We start from the raw sequence: 19,866 nt of genomic DNA on the forward strand, positions 1-19,866 counted from the left end.
AGCCCAGTCCGAATCACAATATGCATCAAGCTGGAGAGATGAAGCACTAGGCAGTAGAAGACCTTGCCCCAGAGCACTTTTAAGATATCGAAGAATTTTATGGGCAGCCAAGAGATGTAGATCAGTAGGAGTAGCCATGAATTGACTAAGTGTTTGGACACTAAAACATATGTCAGGTCGAGATACAGTGAGATACAACAATCGACCTATCAAGCGTCTGTAAATGCTCGGATCTGGCAGAGGTGTGCCTGAGGACTTTGTAAATTTAAGATTCTAGTCAATTGGAATCTTGGTGGGGTTGCTGCCTAAAGTACCCGAATCTGCCAAGATGTCTAATGTATACTTTCGTTGGCATAAGTGAATACCTTTGGAGGATCTTGCAATTTCGATGCCAAGACAGTATCTTAGTGTGCCGAGATCTTTAATCTGAAACTTGCTATGTAGAAAATGTTTGAGATCAGTCACTGTGTTGAGATCATTGCTTGTCACAAGTATGTCATCAACATACATGAGAAGAGCAACAAAAATGCCATTGATTTCTCGAGTGAAGAGGCTGTAATCAGCTTTCGATTGGGAAAAACCAGAATCAATTAAAACAGATGAAAATTTAGAATACCATTGCCTTGAAGCTTGTTTGAGGCCATACAAACTTTTGAGAAGCTTGCAAACTTGGTGAGGTGATCCCTTGGTGTAGCCGGGGGGCTTGTTCATGTATATATCCTCATGTAAATCCCCATTTAGAAAGGTATTATTTACATCAAATTGATGTAAATGCCAGCCTTTAATCAATGCAACTGCCAAGAGACATCGCAGAGTAACTAACTTAGCAACGGGAGAGAAAGTTTCTTGATAATCCACCCCCTCAAGTTGAGTATAACCTTTGGCCACTAGACGGGCCTTCAACCTTTCAACACTACCATCCGAATGGTACTTTATCTTGTAAACATATTTGCAGTCGATGGGAATTTTTCCAGGTGGAAAATCTGTGAGTTCCCAAGTGTGGTTTACTTCTAAAGCAGCCAGCCCATGGTCCATTGCTTTGCACCAACCCGGATCTTTGATGGCTTGTTTATAGGTCTTGGGTTCAATGTGAGTGGAAATACTAATGGAAAAGGCTTTGTATGAATTTGAAAAAGAATGATAAGATAATATTTTATGTAAAGGAAAAGGAGTACCTGAAGACAGTGGCTGCTTGTCCAAGTTTGAAGTGGGAGCAGTAATAGAAGTATGATGACAATGGAAATCCTGCAGATAACGAGGTGCACTTCGAGTTCTAGTTGACCTGCGAGAGAAAACAGGAAGAGGAGGAAGTGAAGGTGATTCGGTAGGAAGAGTGGGAGGAGTGGGTGAAGGAAGATGAGAGGTTGTGGGAGAAAGGGGAGGGAAGGGAATGGTAAGGTCTGAAAAATGTGAGTTAGGATGATTATTTGGAGTTGGATTTGGAGAAGGGCTTGAAGAAGAAGAAGTGGCTGGAATAGAATGTTGTGTAGTGTCGATTTGCAAGGAATTAAAAATGGAAGAGGAAGGAGAGATGCTGTTTGGAATGCGAGAATGAAAGGGAAACACAGTTTCATGGAATTGAACATCTCGGGAGATAAAAATCTGTCGAGTGTTCAAATCAAGTAACTTATAGCCTTTGATTCCAAAAGGATATCCTAAAAATACACACTCTCTTCCACGAGGGTCAAATTTCTATCTCCTATCGGATAAAGTGGAGGCATATGCAAGGCAACCAAAAACTCTAAAATGTTTGTATTGAGGTGGGGTGTGAAACAAGATGTCATATGGTGTTTTGTTATGAAGGAGAGGGGTGGGTGTCCGATTGATAATGTATACTGCTGTTAAAACACAATCAGACCAAAAAATGAGAGGAACATGTGATTGGAACTTAAGAGCCTGAGCCACATTCATGATGTGTTGGTATTTGCGCTCTACTATGCCATTTTGTTAAAGTGTTTCTACGCAACTCCTTTGATGAATAATTCATTTGAGTTGGTAGAAATCTTTCATTTGAAATTCGGATCCATTGTCAATTCTAATGGTTTTTATTTTTCTTTGGAATTGTGTTTCAATCAAATTGTAGAAAGTGATAATGCAAGGTCTGGCATCTGATTTATTTTGAAGCATATAAACTCATGTTGTTCGTGAAAAGTCCTCAACTATGGTAAGGAAAAATCGAGACCCATCAAGGGCAATGGTGGAGTTTGGGCCCCAAAGGTCACAATGAACAATATCAAACAAAGATAGAGAAGAATGTTGAGAATTAGGAAATGGGAGGCGATGTTGTTTTGCCAAAGGGCAAACAGAACAAGGTGTTTGATTATGAAAATTTAGATTGCTTTTTACAATAGGATAAAAAATTAAAGACATTCTAGAAGGAGATATATGGGCGAGACGACAGTGCCATAAATCAGACATCAAATTAGTAGCAAAAGTGAAAGTGAACTGATCTTTATTGGTGAATTTCGGCAAGGCATCAACTAGAGCAGAAGGTGCAACCTGTGATCTAAGCAGATGATATAAACCACCTCTTACTTCACCCATCCCAATCGTTGTCCAAGAAGCTAAGTCTTGAAAAAAATAAGAGTTGGATAGGAAAATGAGACAACAAGAATTGTTTTGTGCAAGTCTTTTGGTAGAGAGTAAATTGAAATGAAATGAAGGTACACACAAAACATGAGAAAGGGTAAGGTGTTCAGAAATTCTCACAACACCAACATGAGTGACGAGTACTGCCTCTCCATTTGGTAATTAAACTTGATAAGAAACAGTAGTAGTAATAGAAGTGAAAAGAGAGGTACAACAGATCATGTGATCTGTGGCACCTGTGTCAATTATCCAAGGTGCTGTGTGTGTGTGTGTGTTAATGAGCAAAGAGCCATACCAGAAACATGAGAAGGGTTGATATGGTGAGTAGGCAAGGAAGAAGGAGGTTGTGCAACAGCAATGGAAGCCATAGGTGTGCTGGCGACTGGCGTCATTAGAGTGTAAAAGAGCAAGAAGCTGCTGGTACTGGTCCTTAGTGAGTGCCACAGATTCATTAGAGTGAGGGTCATGATCAACATTTGGAGAAGTAGTTCCATAAGTGGCAGCTGCTGTGATATTTTTTGGTTTTCCATGTAGCTTGTGACCAGGAGGATAACCGTGTAGCTTGTAGCATTTCTCAACGTTGTGGCCAGTCATGTGACAATGTGAGCACACAGGGGCTTCAACATTTCCAATCTTAAAATAGTTCTCAAGCAAATGATCGGGAATTTCGCAAAGGGAGCAATAAGGTCTATTTCCTTTAGGACTGGTGGAATTGGAGAATTTAGTGTTATGTTTGGTGGTGAAATAAGTTGGTTTGGCCATCATGGCCATAAGATCAGAAGGTGCGGAAGTAGAAATTACTTGGTGTTGTCTTTCTTGTTGTTGAACCATAGAGAAAACATAGTTGAGGGGTGGTAATGGTTCAAGGAGCATAATTTGATCTTTGGTATTAGAGTAGGATTCAGAGAATCCCATGAGAAATTGAATGACACAATCACGATCATAACGATCATGAAGGATTTTCAATTTCCCACAGTCACAATCGGGAAGTGGATCATAGATAGCAAGTTCATCCCATGAGCCTTTCAAGCGGCTAAAGTACAAGCTAACAGAGTCTTGGTTTTGTGATAAACCAGCCAAATCACGTTTAAGTTGGAATATACGGGGACCGTTTTGATGAGTAAATCAATCCTTGAGTTCAACCCATAAGGTTCTAGAATCATCAACCAAAGCTAAGCTAGATTTAACGGAAGCACTTACAGAGTTTTGCAACCAAGACACCACTAAATCGTTGCAGCGCTCCCAGGCTTCAAAAAGAGGATATGAAATATCCACAGGTTTGAGAAGAGTCCCATAGATGAACCCGAGCTTATTCTTCGCACGAAGAGCTCGACTAATGGCACGCGACTAGCTGACATAGTTATTAGCGTCGAAGAGGTCAGAGACCAAAGCAGCAGCAGGATTGTCACCAGTTTCAATTTGGAATGGGTTGAATGGGTCTAAAAAATTTAGGAAACGCTAAGAAGATTTGTTCGCGTTGGTTGATTTTGGAGTTTCTTCATTGTTGGTCCTCATTTGGATTGAGGGAGCTCTAGTACCATGTAAGTAAGGAAGGATGAAGATGAAGTCTGGAAAAGAGCAAGTATATTCTGCTCGTGTATATTACTTGCTTGACAAAAAGCTTTACAAAAAGTTGCAATATATACAATTAACAAACGAATATTCTAACTGCCTATCTAATATAGAAATACATGAATACCCTTTATGTACAACTCAGCAAAGCTAAAGAAATAACGTAATGCAAAGGATTCCTATAAACGACATGGCAGGTTCCATTTGGCAGCACTCATGACTATGTTTCCTTTCCATCGTGATGGTCCTCCAATAAAGTGAAACAAAGGGATCTAGTCTTCTTTTGATGACAAAAGAAAGGAAGGGATGGTTGACTAAAGGATCAAGTCTTCTTTCATTCAAATTTTGACGCAACTTCAAGTTCTACAAAGGCATCTTTCTTGTATACTATACTTATGAGTTCTAGGTTCAGGGGCTTTTACAAGTCACAGATTAGGAAAACAAGTAGATGGGGAGAGTACTAGCATACAAAGTAAGAACAGAAACAAAGCGGTTTGAAATATAGCTTGAAGATCAGTGAAACATTTACACCCAGAGCAACAACTCTTTTTATTCTTCATGCATCCCTCAAACCAATTAGATGCATGAAAAATTAGTACTGTGCTATTATTATTATTTTTTTTAAAGTGCAAGATTGAGATCCACTTTACCTAGTTCTTCTTCAAAAAACCTTTGACCCTATCTATAGCTACCTCAAAATGATCAATAGGGACCTTTGCACTCTCATTCCTTGCGAAAAATCAAAGCAACTTCATTGCAAACATTTGCAATGTATGCTCTAGTAAATCCAAGAGTAAGAGCAGCAAGTCTTTGAGAGTAAAACGAAGGTTCACAATCCAATTTTAGCTTCCTCAAGTAAACTTGAAAAACCTGATTATGATCTTTGATATCAGGTTTGTCAGTTGCAGTTTGAAAATCAAACTGGCCAGACCTCAACAGGGATTTGTCCAAAATGTCAGGCCTATTAGTGCCAGTAAGTACAACAAGTCCATATGTGGTTCCACAATCATCCATTTCTACAAAGAATTGATTGAGAGTACTTTCATGCTTAACCCCTAGGCTCAAGTGGTAAAGGCCTTGGGCTTGAAGGTATACTTTCCCAAGTCTAAGGTTCAAATCTTCTTGGGTGCAAACAATTTATAGGAGCCATTAGACTGAGACATTTTCCCCTTAAATTAATCGAGATGCACTTGCTGAAAATTGCTTGCCAAGGATCCGTGCACTCCCAGGATTAGTGGGGATGCTGTTCTTGGACACCCGATGCCAATAAAAAAAAAGTGAGAGTACTTTCATGCTCATCATTACCACCTGAGAAACCTCCATAGACCCTAGCCCGACCAATTGCATCAATCTCATTAATAAATATGATTAGGAATAATTCTGTTGCCACTTGAAATAATCTTTGTAGGAATCAAATCAGCAGCCTATAATTTAGTCTCGAAATAAGACCGAAAATCAAACTCAGAGATAAAGCCAAGAAGAGATATGACAAGTAGACTTAAATTCCTAAAAGGAAAGAGATTCAGCTCTTAAAAGGAAAATGCATCACAAGGCAAGTTGGACTCAATCACTCCAAAAGAATAGATCTCTATATAATGAGGAGATCCCCCACAAATAAGACAGACTCTCCACAAGCTCTCTACACAAAATATCTCAACAAAAGCTCCATAAGCCAAACTCCACCACACATAACGACTCCAAAGGATCTCCTCTAAATTTTTCCATTGTATTGAGCGATATATGAGGCCATGAGAGATTGTAAAATCATCCATTATAGTAGATTTCGCTCCCAAACAATCCGTGGACGTAGGCATTATTTCGAACCACGTAAATCCCTATGTCTTTCTATATTTATTTTTATTTAGCTTATTTATTACATATTTTATGGATGAACGCGAAGAACATTGCATCGAAGCTCGAATCATCTCGTTGGCCGGGGATGATTCTTTCCTCTCTTCTGGTCTGTTGTGCAAATTAAGACATTAACAGTTGACGCCGTCTGTGGGATTGACTAATCTTTTGCACCGGAATTGGGATAAGGATATTCTCTGATTCACGTGATCATCTACAAAAGTTTAGATAAGTTTTTCCACTTTTTACCTTTTATTTTTTTTTACTAACACCTGCAAAAAAGAAGAAAAGACTCCAAGGGCATGTGCAAGATGTATGGTTCGTATTGTACCTGTAAGGCATGAGCTGCACACATGACACAAACTATGCATGTAAGGCAACCACTGTGCATGGCACACACAGTGGGCATGACAGGCACACACCACCTTGCACCAAGTGGCCTTAGTCGGCGGGCATGAGACCTCCTATACCAGGTGAAGGGAAAGGCAAGCAGCCCAGTCGAAGAACTGGACGGAGCCGTTGGTAGCTTTCCCACCTGCTTCTTGTCGCTGCAAGCTTGGAAACAATCTGGAAAGTCCCCTCCAGCAATCTGTGAGCAAAGTGAAGCTGTCGGTGGCCACCACATGGCTATCGACACTTCTGTCAGTGATGATATGCTCCCTGACCACGAAGGCATTGTTCGCCGCCATTCCTTGCCACCACCATCGATGTTCGACACATGAGCAGCTGATTGAGCTGAATTATTGCATATTTTATATATCTATAATCCATACATTTAAATTATTTCATTATATTATTATTGGTTTTAGATTAAAAAAAAATGGTTAAGATACATAAATCCGAGTTGTGATTTAAATTGATTTATATCATAGTTTATACTTAATTTTATAATTTGTGATTTAATTGGGTAATAGTTTCTTCACATGCACAACACATTTTTTATATTCTATTATTCATTTTTATTTTATTTTATTTTATTTTGTTTTTACTAATTTCTATTTTATCTTAATTATTTTCTTTCCAAGCCAAGAAATGCAAAAGAAAAGTCAAAAAGACAAGTCAAAAAGGCACAAACAATCTCTTGGTGTTGGGAATTTGGACGGAAGCAACAAAACTCTTTTGGTTTTGCACGCTAGGCAACACACACGAAAAAGATAAAGATAAAGAAAGAAACACACACACGCAAGCCGCACTGAAAAAAAAAAGAAGAAAAAAAATGCAAGGGTTTTTTACTTCAATTTTGAAGATGCAAAAAAGACAAGAGTGACCGATATATCTTTTATTCTTGTTTTTTCTTGCACGCAAAACAAAAGAACACAGCGGCTTGAAGAACCTCGAGGGGTCCAAACTGTAGCTTCTCCAGCCTCTTCCACTGCTTTCTATCTTCATCTCCATCCATTTGGCTTCCTCTTTTCTTTCTCTAATCTCTATTTAATTTTAGTCTGAATTATATAGTGTATTTTTCAGATTTTTAATTTAGAATCATTTGATTTTGGATATTTTATTTTCAGTATGTTTAAGTTTGATGTAGTTATTTATCTTGCTCTTTTAAGCTTTTGTTTAACAGTGATTAAAATTGCTATGGATTGATTCTGAGAAATTGTGATTTGAATACAAGGATGAACCCTAAAATATTGATTTTGGGGCTTTTCAATTTTCAGTTCGTATTTTGTCAATTATTTTCTAATCTAGTTTAATTCTTAGCTTAGTTTTATTAATCTCTTAGTTTCATTGCATATTAGATTGATTAAAACTTAATTAGGACTTAAATAATTTTAGTTTTATTAATTAATTTTCTGATTAATTGAGATTGTTTAGCTTAGTTGGTTCCTTGATTGTTAATTTCAATTTGTTAGTCTTTTATATTTCATTCTGACACTTAAAAAAATCTAAAAATATGAATTTAGTCTCTAACTAGTGCCTTTTCTATTCTCGTTGCACTCTTCCATTCATTGCACATACCACTTCTTTTATTTTCTCTTTGTGAATATTTTCACCATTTTAAACGAGTTTGATTTTAAGTAAATTTTCTTGAGGAGACAATTTAGGAATTTATTCCTAATTATTACGGGTCACCCTTCTGCACTTGGGATAGCCTTTGTGCTACTCATTTTTGAGTGAGTCAAATTTTTGACGTCGTTGCCGGAGAACAGTTGCTTGACGTAAATTTAGACTCGTTATTTTTATTTTTATTTTTATCTCAAATGTTTCTTTTACTGTCTTATCTTTGATTATATATTTCACTTGTCACCTACTATTCAGTTACTTGAACCTTACTTATGCTATTTGGACTGATGTTTCATGTTATGGGTGAGAGATAATTCAAGTAGGTTGGTTAGAGTTACATCGAGCACTGAGAGTAGTATACACAGCCTAGAGATAGATAGCTCTTCTATTTCTTCTATAGACGAAAACATTGAAATTGAACAAACCATGGCTACACCTGCACCACACACTCTTAGGGATTATTTGCAGCACACTTGCACCACTACATTATCATGCATTATTTTACCTAATGATGCACCTAATTTTTCTATTAAGCATGACATGATGTCAATGATACCTTAGTTCCACGGGATAGATTCTGAGAGTCCTTATCATCACTTGACAGATTTTGAGTTGGCCTGCATTACTTTTATTAATAGAGCCACTACTGATGAATTTATTAGACTTCGTTTATTTCCTTTCTCTTTAAAGGATAAAGTGAAGATTTGGTTTAATTCTTTGAGACCTAATTCTATCTCTAGTTGGTCTGATATGGAGCGTGAGTTCTTACAAAAAATTTTTCATTTTCAGAGAACTCAGTATTTACAAGAGCATGTCAGCTAGTTCAATCAGAAATCTGACGAGACTTTCCAGGACAGTTGGGAAATGTTTAAAGATTTGGTGAACATATGTCCACATCACAGTTTTGAATCCTGGAGGCTGGTGAATTATTTTTACACTGGTCTCACTCCAGAATATAAGCAGTTTGTTCAGACTATGTGCAATGGAGAATTTTTTAGTAAGGAACTTGATGAAGCATTGTCATTTTTTGACTATCTTGCTGAGAGCGCACAACAATGGAACACTCGAATTGATCGAATTTCATTGACATCATAGCCACTGAGGACTATTGCTGGGGGGGCAAATATGAGTTTAAGGAAGACATTGACATTCAAGCCCGAATAGCTACGTTGACTAGAAGATTAGAGGTCATGGAGCTAGAAAAAATAAAGGTTATGAAAGCAGTAGAGGCATGCTCTATATGTGCTGATTCGAACCACAAGACCAAAGATTGTCTGATTATGCTAGTATTTTAATAGAGTGGCTCTGAGCAGATGCAATCAGCGAACTGGGTAAACAGAGCACAAAATCAGCCTTTCTCCAATACATATAATCTAGGGTGGAGGAATCACCCAAATTTCTCATGGAGGAATGATCAGCCGGCCGATCTCTGCCACCTTCTCAACAGCTATTTCATCAGGCTGCTCTTTAGCACCAGTATTAGCCATATCAGAGTTCTCAGAGCTATCCTTTTGTAGCACCTCTAGGATTTCAGCCTCATGTAGTTGCATAAAGTTCTCAACCTTATTCATCTGCGAAGAAATCTCTAGATGATAGTATGATATCGATCGCCAATACACTTCAGTAATTCATGCAGATTCAGGCCATTACAAACAATCAGAACACTCAGGCTATAAATGACTTGCGAGACACCATCAATAAAATGAGCATGACATTGAGCACTCAAGAGAGAGGAAAATTTCCAGTACAGCCTCAGTCTAATCCTCAAGTATACCAGCAACAACTACAACAGATACATAATGTCTTAGGGGATGTTATTGAGACAGCGAAGACCATTCTTACTTTGAGAAGTGGAAATGAAGTTCCCCAACCAAAGATGACCATTGACAGATAGGTAGCTACTTCTATACCTGAAGATCTAACACATACTAATGAAGCTGAAAAAGAACCAGAGGTAGTGACACCAGAGTCGAAGAAGCCTGTGAGTGCAGATGCTAAAACTAGTAGGGGTACCAACCTGTGGTTCTCTATCCTCAAAGATTGGCAGCTGGCCAAAAAAACAAATACCACACTGAGATTTAGGAGATTTTCAAGTAAGTAAAGATTAATATTCCACTCTTGGATGCCATACAACAAGTTCCTTCATATACAAAATTTCTAAAAGACTTGTGCACAGTGAAGAGAAAGCTGAATGTAAAGAAGAAAGATTTTCTAACGGAGCAAGTCAGTGCATTGATATTGAGCGAGACTCCTTAGAAGTTCGGAGATACCGACTCTCCCAACATTTCCATTATGATTGGTGAGTCATGCATTGTGAGAGATTTACTTGATTTGAGGAGTAGTGTGAACTTGCTACCATTCTTAGTGTATGAGCAATTGAGATTGAGAGAGCTAAAAAAGACCTCTATCATGCTACAGTTGGCTGACAGATCAGTTAAGGTGCCGAGGGGTATTAGTGAGGATGTGTTGGTCCAGGTGGACAAATTTTACTACCCAGTGGATTTTGTAATTCTTGATATGCAGCAGCCAGCCTCCATTATTTATCAAGCTCCGGTGATCCTTGGAAGACCATTTCTACTTACATCAAATGCTTTGATTAATTACAGAAGTGGAGTTTTGAAATTTACTTTTGGAAACATGGCACTTGAGTTGAACGTTTTCAATGCTTACACGATGCTGGCACATTTTGATGACACAAATAATTTGAATGTTGTAGAGAGTTTGACACCAACAAAATTTATTTGCTCAACTTTTCATTTCTCTAATGATGTTTCTATTTTTCAGACACATGAATTTTTACTTGATGAAAGAATTGACTATGTTGATGAAAATGTCCTTGATTTTTGGACTGTTTTGCAGATTCTTCTTTACCACTTGAAGTACAATTTGCAGGCACAAGATGTCAACCACAGTTTGAAACTCTACTACCACCAGACATACTTAAATCTTCAGAGGAAGAAGTTCCCCTGTTGGAACTGAAAGCACTTCCTCAAGATTTAAAGTATGTTTTTCTTAGTCCTGAAGAAGATATTTTTCCTGTGGTGATTTCCTTGAAGTTAAATCAGAATGATAAAACCCAAGCCAAGCCAAGAAATGCAAAAGAAAAGTCAAAAAGGCAAGTCAAAAAGGTACCAACAATCTCTTGGTGTTGGAAATTTGGACGGAAGCAACACAAAGCTCTTTTGGTTTTGCATACTGGGCAACACACACGGAAAAAAGAAGAAGAAAGAAACACACCCACGCAATCCGCACCGAAAAAAAAAAAGAAAAAAAAGGCAAGGGTTTTTTTATTTCGGTTTTGAAGATCCAAAAAAGACACGAGGGATCGATATATATTTTCTTCTTGTTTTTTCTTGGACGCAAAATGAAAGAACACTTAGGCTTGAAGAACCTCGAGGGGTCCAAACTGCAGCTTCTCCAGCCTCCTCCACTGCTTTCCATCTTTATCTCCATCCATTTGGCTTCTTCTTTTCTTGCCCTAATCTCTATTTAATTTTAGTCTGAATTTTATAGTATATTTTTGAGATTTTTAATTTAGAAATCATTTGATTTTAGATATTTTATTTTCAGAATGTTTAAGTTTGATGTAGTTATTTTTTTTGCTCCTTTAAATTTTCGTTTAATAGTGATTACAATTGCTATGATTGATTTTGAGAAATTGTGATTTGAATACAATGATGAACCATAGAGTATTGATTTTGTGACTTTTCAGTTTTCAGTTTGTATTTTGTCAATTACTTTCTAATCTAGTTTAATTCTTAGCTTAGTTTTATTAATCTCTTAGTTCTATTGCATATTAGATTGATTAAAACTTAATTAGGACTTAAATAATTTCAATTTTATTAATTAATTTTCTGATTAATTGAGATTGTTTAGCTTAGTTGATTCCTTAATTGTTGATTTCAATTTGTTAGTCTTTTACATTTCATTCCTACACTCAAAAAAATCTAAAAATATAAATCTAATCAATGACTAGTGCCTTTTTTTTTTTTTTAATTCCCGTTATACTCTTCTATTCATTGCGCATACCACCACTTTTATTTTCTCCATTTTAAATGAGTTTGATTTTAAGTAACTTTCATTGAGGAGACGATCTAGTAATTTATTCATAATTATTACGTGATACCCTCTTGCACTTGAGATAGCCTTTGTGCTACTCACTTTTTAGTGAGTCAGCAGCTCAACGTCGCTCCACTGCGGCGAGAACGCCTTCTGCCGTGAACCTTAGCCCGACTGTACACACCCCCACGACATTGCGAGGTGATCAGCATGCACGACGTCGATCCACCAACTTTTTCTACAGACACCACCGCGTCCCTGACCCCATGGAAAGCTTGAACACATTGCACCCAAAGATTGAGCCTGTGCAAAGTTCGGCCGTAAAGCCTCCTTCATAGCCCCACCCACCGTGGCGCTCCTAGACCTAGAAGTCTTAGACAAGCTTGACCACTAGACACAGTTCGATTGCGCCATGTATGTGCAACCAAAGCCAGCCAATGACCAAGGCCCTGCCCGCATAGCAAGACGCAACCTAGAGTCTAACGACGCCACTTGCCACCTCATTCAGCAGCATGGTCTAAGCACGACCATCACCCTTGATGGCCAAAAAGGGGTGCTAGGAGTCCTCCCGCAAGGTCCTCGCCATTGTAGGATTCTTCGCCAAGTCCAAGTGTCGCTGCCCAACAAGCTCAACGACAGTTTCTGTTGCCAACACATCGACACTCAACCACCGTAGAGCTCCACGCCACCTTCACTACCTGCAGCAACACCCTTCCACCACTGCAAGCCACCTCTGGCTTTGAAGCTCGCCCAACCACTGAACGAGAGATAGAGACTGCAATTTGTATTTCCTTCAGCCAGTAGGCTTCCGAGAAGACGACAAACAACGGGCGAGTTCACTCCCCATGCCTACCACTCCTTGCCACCTTTGTGGCGGGCAACAAACACGTAGCACCCCCAGTGGGCAACAAGCATGACCCAGTACAACATCTCACCGCCCCATGGCAACCAAAGTTTCACGCCACAGGAGCTCCCCGCTTGCAATCTACAAGCGAACCTCCTTGCCACTCGCACCAATGCTTGCCACAGAAGCACCTCACCACTGTTCGCCATGAAGGTTCCTTGCATCCTCTCCCAAGCTCACCACGGAAGATGGCGGGAGGACATCTTGCCAACCTCACTTGAGCATCCTTGCCCAAGCTCGCCACGGAAGATGGCTATGCACTTTGATCGCCAGTTATAATCAACTGGGAGTGATGATTCACACAAGGAAAAAAAAAGAAGAAGAGAGAGAATCATTTGAAAATAGACAATCTCCATTGCTACAAAAGACGGACAACTTCCCTATGCAAAAATTATTCATTAGTGAACAATTCCAATAAGGAAAAATGGAAAGTAAGGGCAAAATTTTCTCAAGTTTGTCTCTCTCTAACATGCTATTTGAATTTTGTTTTTCTACTAACAAATTTGGTTTTTTGGGATTTTCCCCACCGAAACTCCTTAAGGTTTCATGAGAATTCGAGTGACTACCCACTCGGGAAATATATTTCCCGAGAAATCACCCGTGTGACACTGGACACCGGCTGCAAAGCTCCTCCTAGGCACCACGCATGCATCTTAATCTGTTTGCATTAGAATAGACTGCTCGGTATCATTGGCATTCCTGGCCTTCATCAATGCTAAAGCATGGCTACGCACGGGCGTCGCCCGTGTGTCACCAGCCTCCACCACACTCTAGTAGAATAACTCAAGTTTATAAATTTCAAATTTGTAATTTGTATTACACTAACTTATTTAGTTTTTTGTGAAAACCTCTCAGGGAGGTAGAACTTAACTTCCTGGCACAACAATGCGGTCGAGTATTCCCCCAAACACCAATGAAGAGTATAAGGACTCACGGTGTCAAGGAAAAAGGGCATGAAGGTCAACAGACCACACAATCTTTAAATACCAACGACGAGCACAAAGGCTCGCGATGTCAAGGAAAAACGGCACGAAGGTCCATAGACCACGCGACCCTTAAACACCAATGATGAGTACAAAGACTTGCAGTGCGAAGAAAAAATGGTGCAGAGGTTAACAGACCACACGACTCGTAAACACCAATGACGAGTACAAAGACTTGTTATGCCAAGAAAAAGGGCACGGATGTCAATAGAGCACGCAAAGGTAAACACCAATGAAGTGTCAAAAGACTCGCGGTGCCCATGAAAAAGGACGCGGAGGTTAACAGAGCATGTGACCCTTAATCACCAATGACAAGTCCAAAGACTCACGGTGCCCAAGAAAAAATGAAAGATCAGGGACCGCCCAACCCACTCATCTCTCGTCGAGGGTCAACAAGCGGGACAAGTTATAAGACTATCCGACCTCCCTTGTGACGAGCCAAAAGGCAGGAAAGGTCAATGACCGCCTAATCTCCCAGGTGCCTAACAGGCGGGCAACTCTCTGGACTGCCCGACCTCTCTCACATGGATAACAATACAAGCACATCATCTTTTCCAGCAAACGTCGAGTGTTTATGCTTGAGCCACAACCGCTACCAGCGGGTTACCTTTGGGAATGAGTCGACAGGCTCGATAACCGCCTAATGTGGACCCAGGGAGTCGACGAGTTTTCTTGACCACTTAAGCGCGAGTTACTACCAACAAACAACAAAACGAAAACACCAACAACAATTTACACCAAGGGGACAAAAAACCCACTACTACCAACAAAAGTAAAAAAGATCACAAAAATACACACAAAAAACCAATCAGGGAAATATGCACTATTCACCGACAATAAACAATCTTCATGTCAAACATCTATACAAATAAAAAAACTCGAAATCGAGCTTTGTGCTCGCATCTAATGCGGTCTAGTACATCTCCCGTCTATCACTCCAAGCTGAGCTCCTCACCACTTAGCATAAAACAAACATAAAACCAGTAACCAAACAAGAACCCAATGAACAGTTTTCAAAATTTATTCTATAGATTATTGATTTGAAGATTCTCAAAATCTTCTTATCTAGCAAATCTCCCTTAAGAATCGCGAGCATCTATAGGTGTCAAATCAACAGCCTATAATTTAGCCTCGATATAAGACCGAAAATCGAGCTAAGATATAAAGTCAAGAAAAGATAGAATAAGTTGACTCAGACTCTTAAAATGAAAGATATTCAGGCTTTTAAAAGGAAAAAGCTTTACAAGACAAGTTGGACTCAATCACTCCAAGTGAATAGACCTCTATATAATGAAGAGATCCTCCACAAATCAGACAGACTCTCCACAAGCTTTCTACACAAAATATCTTCACAGAAGTTTCATACGCCAAACTCCACCACAGATAGCGACTCCAAATGATCTCTCTTAAATTATTCCATTGTATTGAGCGATATGTGAGGCCATGTGAAATTGTAAAATCATCCATTATAATGGATTTTGCACACAAACAACCCGTGGACTTAGACATTACGCCGAACCACGTAAATCGCTCTATATTTATTTTTATTTAGCTTATTTATTACGTATTTTATGGATGAACGCGAAAAACACCATATCAAAACCCGAATCATCTCGTGGGCCGGGAATGATTATTTCCTCGCTTCCGATCTGTTGTACAAATTAAGGCATTAACAAGCATCTTCTCAATGCCCGGAGGACCCGCAAGCAGTGCACCTTTTGGAATTCTTTCTCCCAACTCATCTTTCTTTGGATTCTTGGGGAAGTGAATAAACTCCATGAAATTCTGTTTTGTCTCAAGAATTGTTGGGGTTTGCACCAACTTATTACTTTGAAAAACTATCTGGTGGTCTTGGTGAAAAAGGTGGCCATAGAAAATTCAATATAGGGAAAGCTAACTTTACAAAACTGGATAATAATGCAAAAAACAAGGTTAGCCCTGTTTTCATTACTTTGCTCTGGGTTATTATACTGCTTTTATCAGAGTCATCTCAACATGCAATTTAGTCCAGCTCATCAGCACTACTGTCCCATTTTGAATCTTTGATGTCCTATATGGTATCCAGGTACAACTCATTTTTGTTTTTTTACAGCAACGTGATCACCAGACCAGGTTCAAGTTTATTATTGAACTCTTACAAACTAAATGAGGAATGCATGATATTATGCATCAACCAGCAAAAGAAAAGTTACAAAGTAGAAAATAATAAAATGCAAGCAAAAGACATCAGGAATCATAATTAATTTATCCTTATTAGGAATGGCAAACCCAAAGAGATTCAAGACCATAAAGTTTCCATCTTCACCAAATAAATAATCTTTAAATATTCAAGACCCTAGCAGGACGACATGAGAGACAAGTAGATGCCAGACCAAAAGAAAGCATTTACTAAATATTAATCAGTAAGCAGAACCTAGACTCCAAATGTACATCATTGGAAATTCAAACACCAAACTTACTAACACACTTCTTTTTACATGGAAGAAAGTATGAAGGCATCGACATTCAGGCTTTTACATAGTGCAACTGTGCTACAATAAATTGAAAAAATCTTGTAGCCGTATGGCAGGTCACCAAAGGTAGCAACGTAAGACGACCTACGTATCTATTAGAAATCAGTACATCATCTGCTGCAAGAGTGTTGAAACTTATGACCTGATTCTGATCATGAGGACCGGAAAAATGTGATGAAAAGATAAAAAAGGAATTGATTTCTATTGGGTCGAGTGAGTTGCGGAGCATATTCCCCAAGAAAAAGACAAAGAACATCAACAGACTGTAATTGATACTTTAGAATCTATATTAAAACTTAAAATTGAAAATTTGAAATAAGTGACCAACCCTAGGGTTTGTGAGGACGGAATTGAACTTCGACAAGTATGAATTCAAAACGAGCTGCTTCCCATTTCAACCGGACGTCACATAACCTCTCAAAGGCCCTAACCCGCTAATCGCTATCGAGAAATGCACGCATTTCCGGTCGAGTGCAAGAGCGATTTATTCGGTAACACAATCCTCTCATCGGAAATTAAATTCTGCACAGCAAGAAAATTCTATATCTAATTAATCATTAGAAAAGGTATAAAAACTCGTTTAACAAATTGACGAAGGCGTAGCCCTTTGGTATGTGTAACGAGCCGAGCTATGCTGAGCATCTGGTTATTGAGAAGATCATTGTATGGACGATCGGGACATGAATTTGTTGATGGTAGCGAGAAAAAGAGTACCGGAACCTGTTTGGTTGATGAGAAAGTTTCTGGAATTGTATTGACGCTCCGGATATCGAAACTATAACTGGAACCAATTTAATCTTCTTCCCCGTCTGAGTTCCGGAGCTGAGAAGGGGGGAAAAGCCGAAGAGGTAAACTTGGGAGTGACCGACATTAGAGACCATCGTAGGTTTCCTAGTTTCTCCCCTTCCAAATACTGAAACGTTCTTATCGAGATTTAAAACTAGATGGGCCCAAGGAATGAAATTGCTTTGATATGGGCTTTCAGGGCCCGCTTCTTACGGCCCGATATTGTACTGGCCCTCTTGAAGTTCAACCCGCAAAAGGAACGGAATGGGAAAAAAGGATGAGGGTCCTTTCCGAATTAATAATGTTACATGTGTAAGTATTGCATAATATTTTTTAAAAAAGTAAAATTTATTATTAAAAAAGTTAATTTTTTTATATAAATATCGTATTTATTTATTTTTTTTTAAAAAAAATTACGTGAAATTTACGTACTCTACGATTACAAATATAATTTCTCTTTCAAATTGAGACTAGTGATTGATGCATCTCAGATTGATAATACATTTTATCTTTTTTTTTTATTTAATATTTAAAAAAGAGACAAAATGTACTATCGGTAATATGCATCGATCGGTCCCATAAATATTTTCCTTCTAAATAAGCCGCAAAACTAGTGGAAGAAATAGAATAAATAAAGTGTAATATTTCCTTCAGCATGCATGCTCTCGTTATCTCAAGATATAATAATAAATGATTAGAAAAATATTATGTTTTAATTGTCTCTCAATTATTTGTTGTAACATTAAAGGAGGTTAAAAGAAGGAAAAATAATATTTTCATAAATAAATAAAAGCTGATCAACAAGTTAAAGTCTTACATAATCATGCATGCTAAATTGATCTTACATTAATTAAAAAAAAACTATTATATCATGTACTGTTTTTGTTAAAAAGTGAACAAACGAGATCAACTTACGTATTTATTATCATAATTAATAAATGTGACAGGAGATGTTGCAAGACTTAATGTAGCTCTTCCTCCCCCACCAACCACCCCAGCTTGTCCATACCTCTTACCTTATTCCTATCCTCCTTTTCTCTACACTCCACTAAACAAGGGAAAATATATATGGGATTATAATAATTTTTACCACATTTTGCTTCCCCTTTAAGAGAACCTGTTGTTTAGTTAATTTCATTCATCTATTCGATAAAATATTGAATTCAGTTCAATGGTGTAAATTAATTAAGGATTGTAGAAACCGGCCTTAGTACATGACTAACCAGCTTCATCATGTGTAGCCTCGTCATGTCTCGCAAAAGATTGAGATCTTGAAAAAATGAGAAAGTGGTGCATGACAGCATGATCAATAAGTGTAAGGATCGATACTTGTCCTTCTTACTATATATAGTGATGCTTTTGACAAGCCCCCGGCCCTCCATTGAAAAGTTCGTTGAAGAGGGTGGGATCAAATTTCAAATACCAACAACAATTAGAAATACTAGTATGTAATTGCCTAGTTTGGGCTAATCTAGGGTTTTCTAATTTAAATAATTATATATGTACAGGGAGCCAAAGTTGAAGCAGAGAGCAGGGACGGCACAAGATTTTACCACATCTATTAATCATGTCAGCTGTGAATTCTAGTTGTTGACAGTAAATCTTTGCAAGTTGGGAAAATGGTAAAAAGATGGCTAGAGTACAAGTTGCCCAAGATGGACAACAGTCAGTTGAGGTGAAGCTTATATGGCCCTTGCTTGGTAGTTGTTGGAATAAGTGAAAAAGTGAAGGGGAGGTGAACAAGGTGTTGGGTTTGTGGAGCCTGATTTTGTCGATGTGTCAGTCCGATAGCTGGATGTGTTATGATTTTTGACAGATTTTCAATGAGGCTTGGGCTGATAGGTCCGGGGCAATGCCCCCAAAGAAACTTTTTGGCATTGTTTGTGGTCAGAAGTGTCAGGCAAAAAGTTCGCTCGACGTTCGTAACAGGTGGCTTGAACGAAACTCAAGCAGAAAGTTTGCTCGACTTGTAGCACAAGTGAGCATCAGATAGAGATATCACTCGAGGCGTGCTCGATACTTTACTTGAGTGAATAATGCAGAAAAGTCAAAATTAAGATTTCCATCGTGTGACACTATAAATATGTACTTAATGAACAGTTTAGTATCTCTTAAGTGTTCTGAACAGTGAGCTTTTGTCCCAAAGTATATTTTATGATTCCTTTGCAGCTCTGTAGGTGTAGGCACGTTGCCGAACTACGTTAATTTGTATTGTGTGATTGATTTGTTTATATTTATTTTCACTTGTTTGTCATCACTGTGTGTTTTCACAACACAAGGCATGATGAGAATGTTTGATCTTCTTGAAGATCTCTTGATTATTACTAACGGATCCAAGAAGAGTCTTGAAGCTTCAGTCATGGTTTTGATTTCATCATATGACAAGAATTCTAGCTAGCTAGAAGATTAAGCCACGAAAGATATTCAGTGTTTTTCGTATGCATAAGGCCGTAGCCTCTAGCAGTAGGAGGCCGGCAATTAATGGTACGTGGTTCAACCTACGGGTTTTGTGGAATTAGGGTCATTTCCTATCACATACTTGGGGCCACCTTTCTAATGGTTGAGTGAAGATGGCTTATCTTTGAACCTCACCTGAGAAAAG

At 38.5% G+C, this 19,866-nt stretch overlaps 1 long non-coding RNA gene across 1 annotated transcript; it reads right to left on the reverse strand.

Moving 5' to 3' along the window:
• Nucleotides 1-16,238: 16,238 nt before the first annotated feature.
• Nucleotides 16,239-17,365, reverse strand: LOC118347918. The gene is made up of 2 exons (XR_004801111.1): nucleotides 17,193-17,365; nucleotides 16,239-17,000 (listed from the first exon to the last, which is right to left on the reverse strand). It is a non-coding gene; the product is annotated as an uncharacterized LOC118347918 (long non-coding RNA).
• Nucleotides 17,366-19,866: the final 2,501 nt, after the last annotated feature.

This window comes from Juglans regia, chromosome 3 (assembly GCF_001411555.2).
Source record: "Juglans regia cultivar Chandler chromosome 3, Walnut 2.0, whole genome shotgun sequence".
In the NCBI taxonomy this organism is placed as follows: Eukaryota; Viridiplantae; Streptophyta; class Magnoliopsida; order Fagales; family Juglandaceae; genus Juglans; species Juglans regia.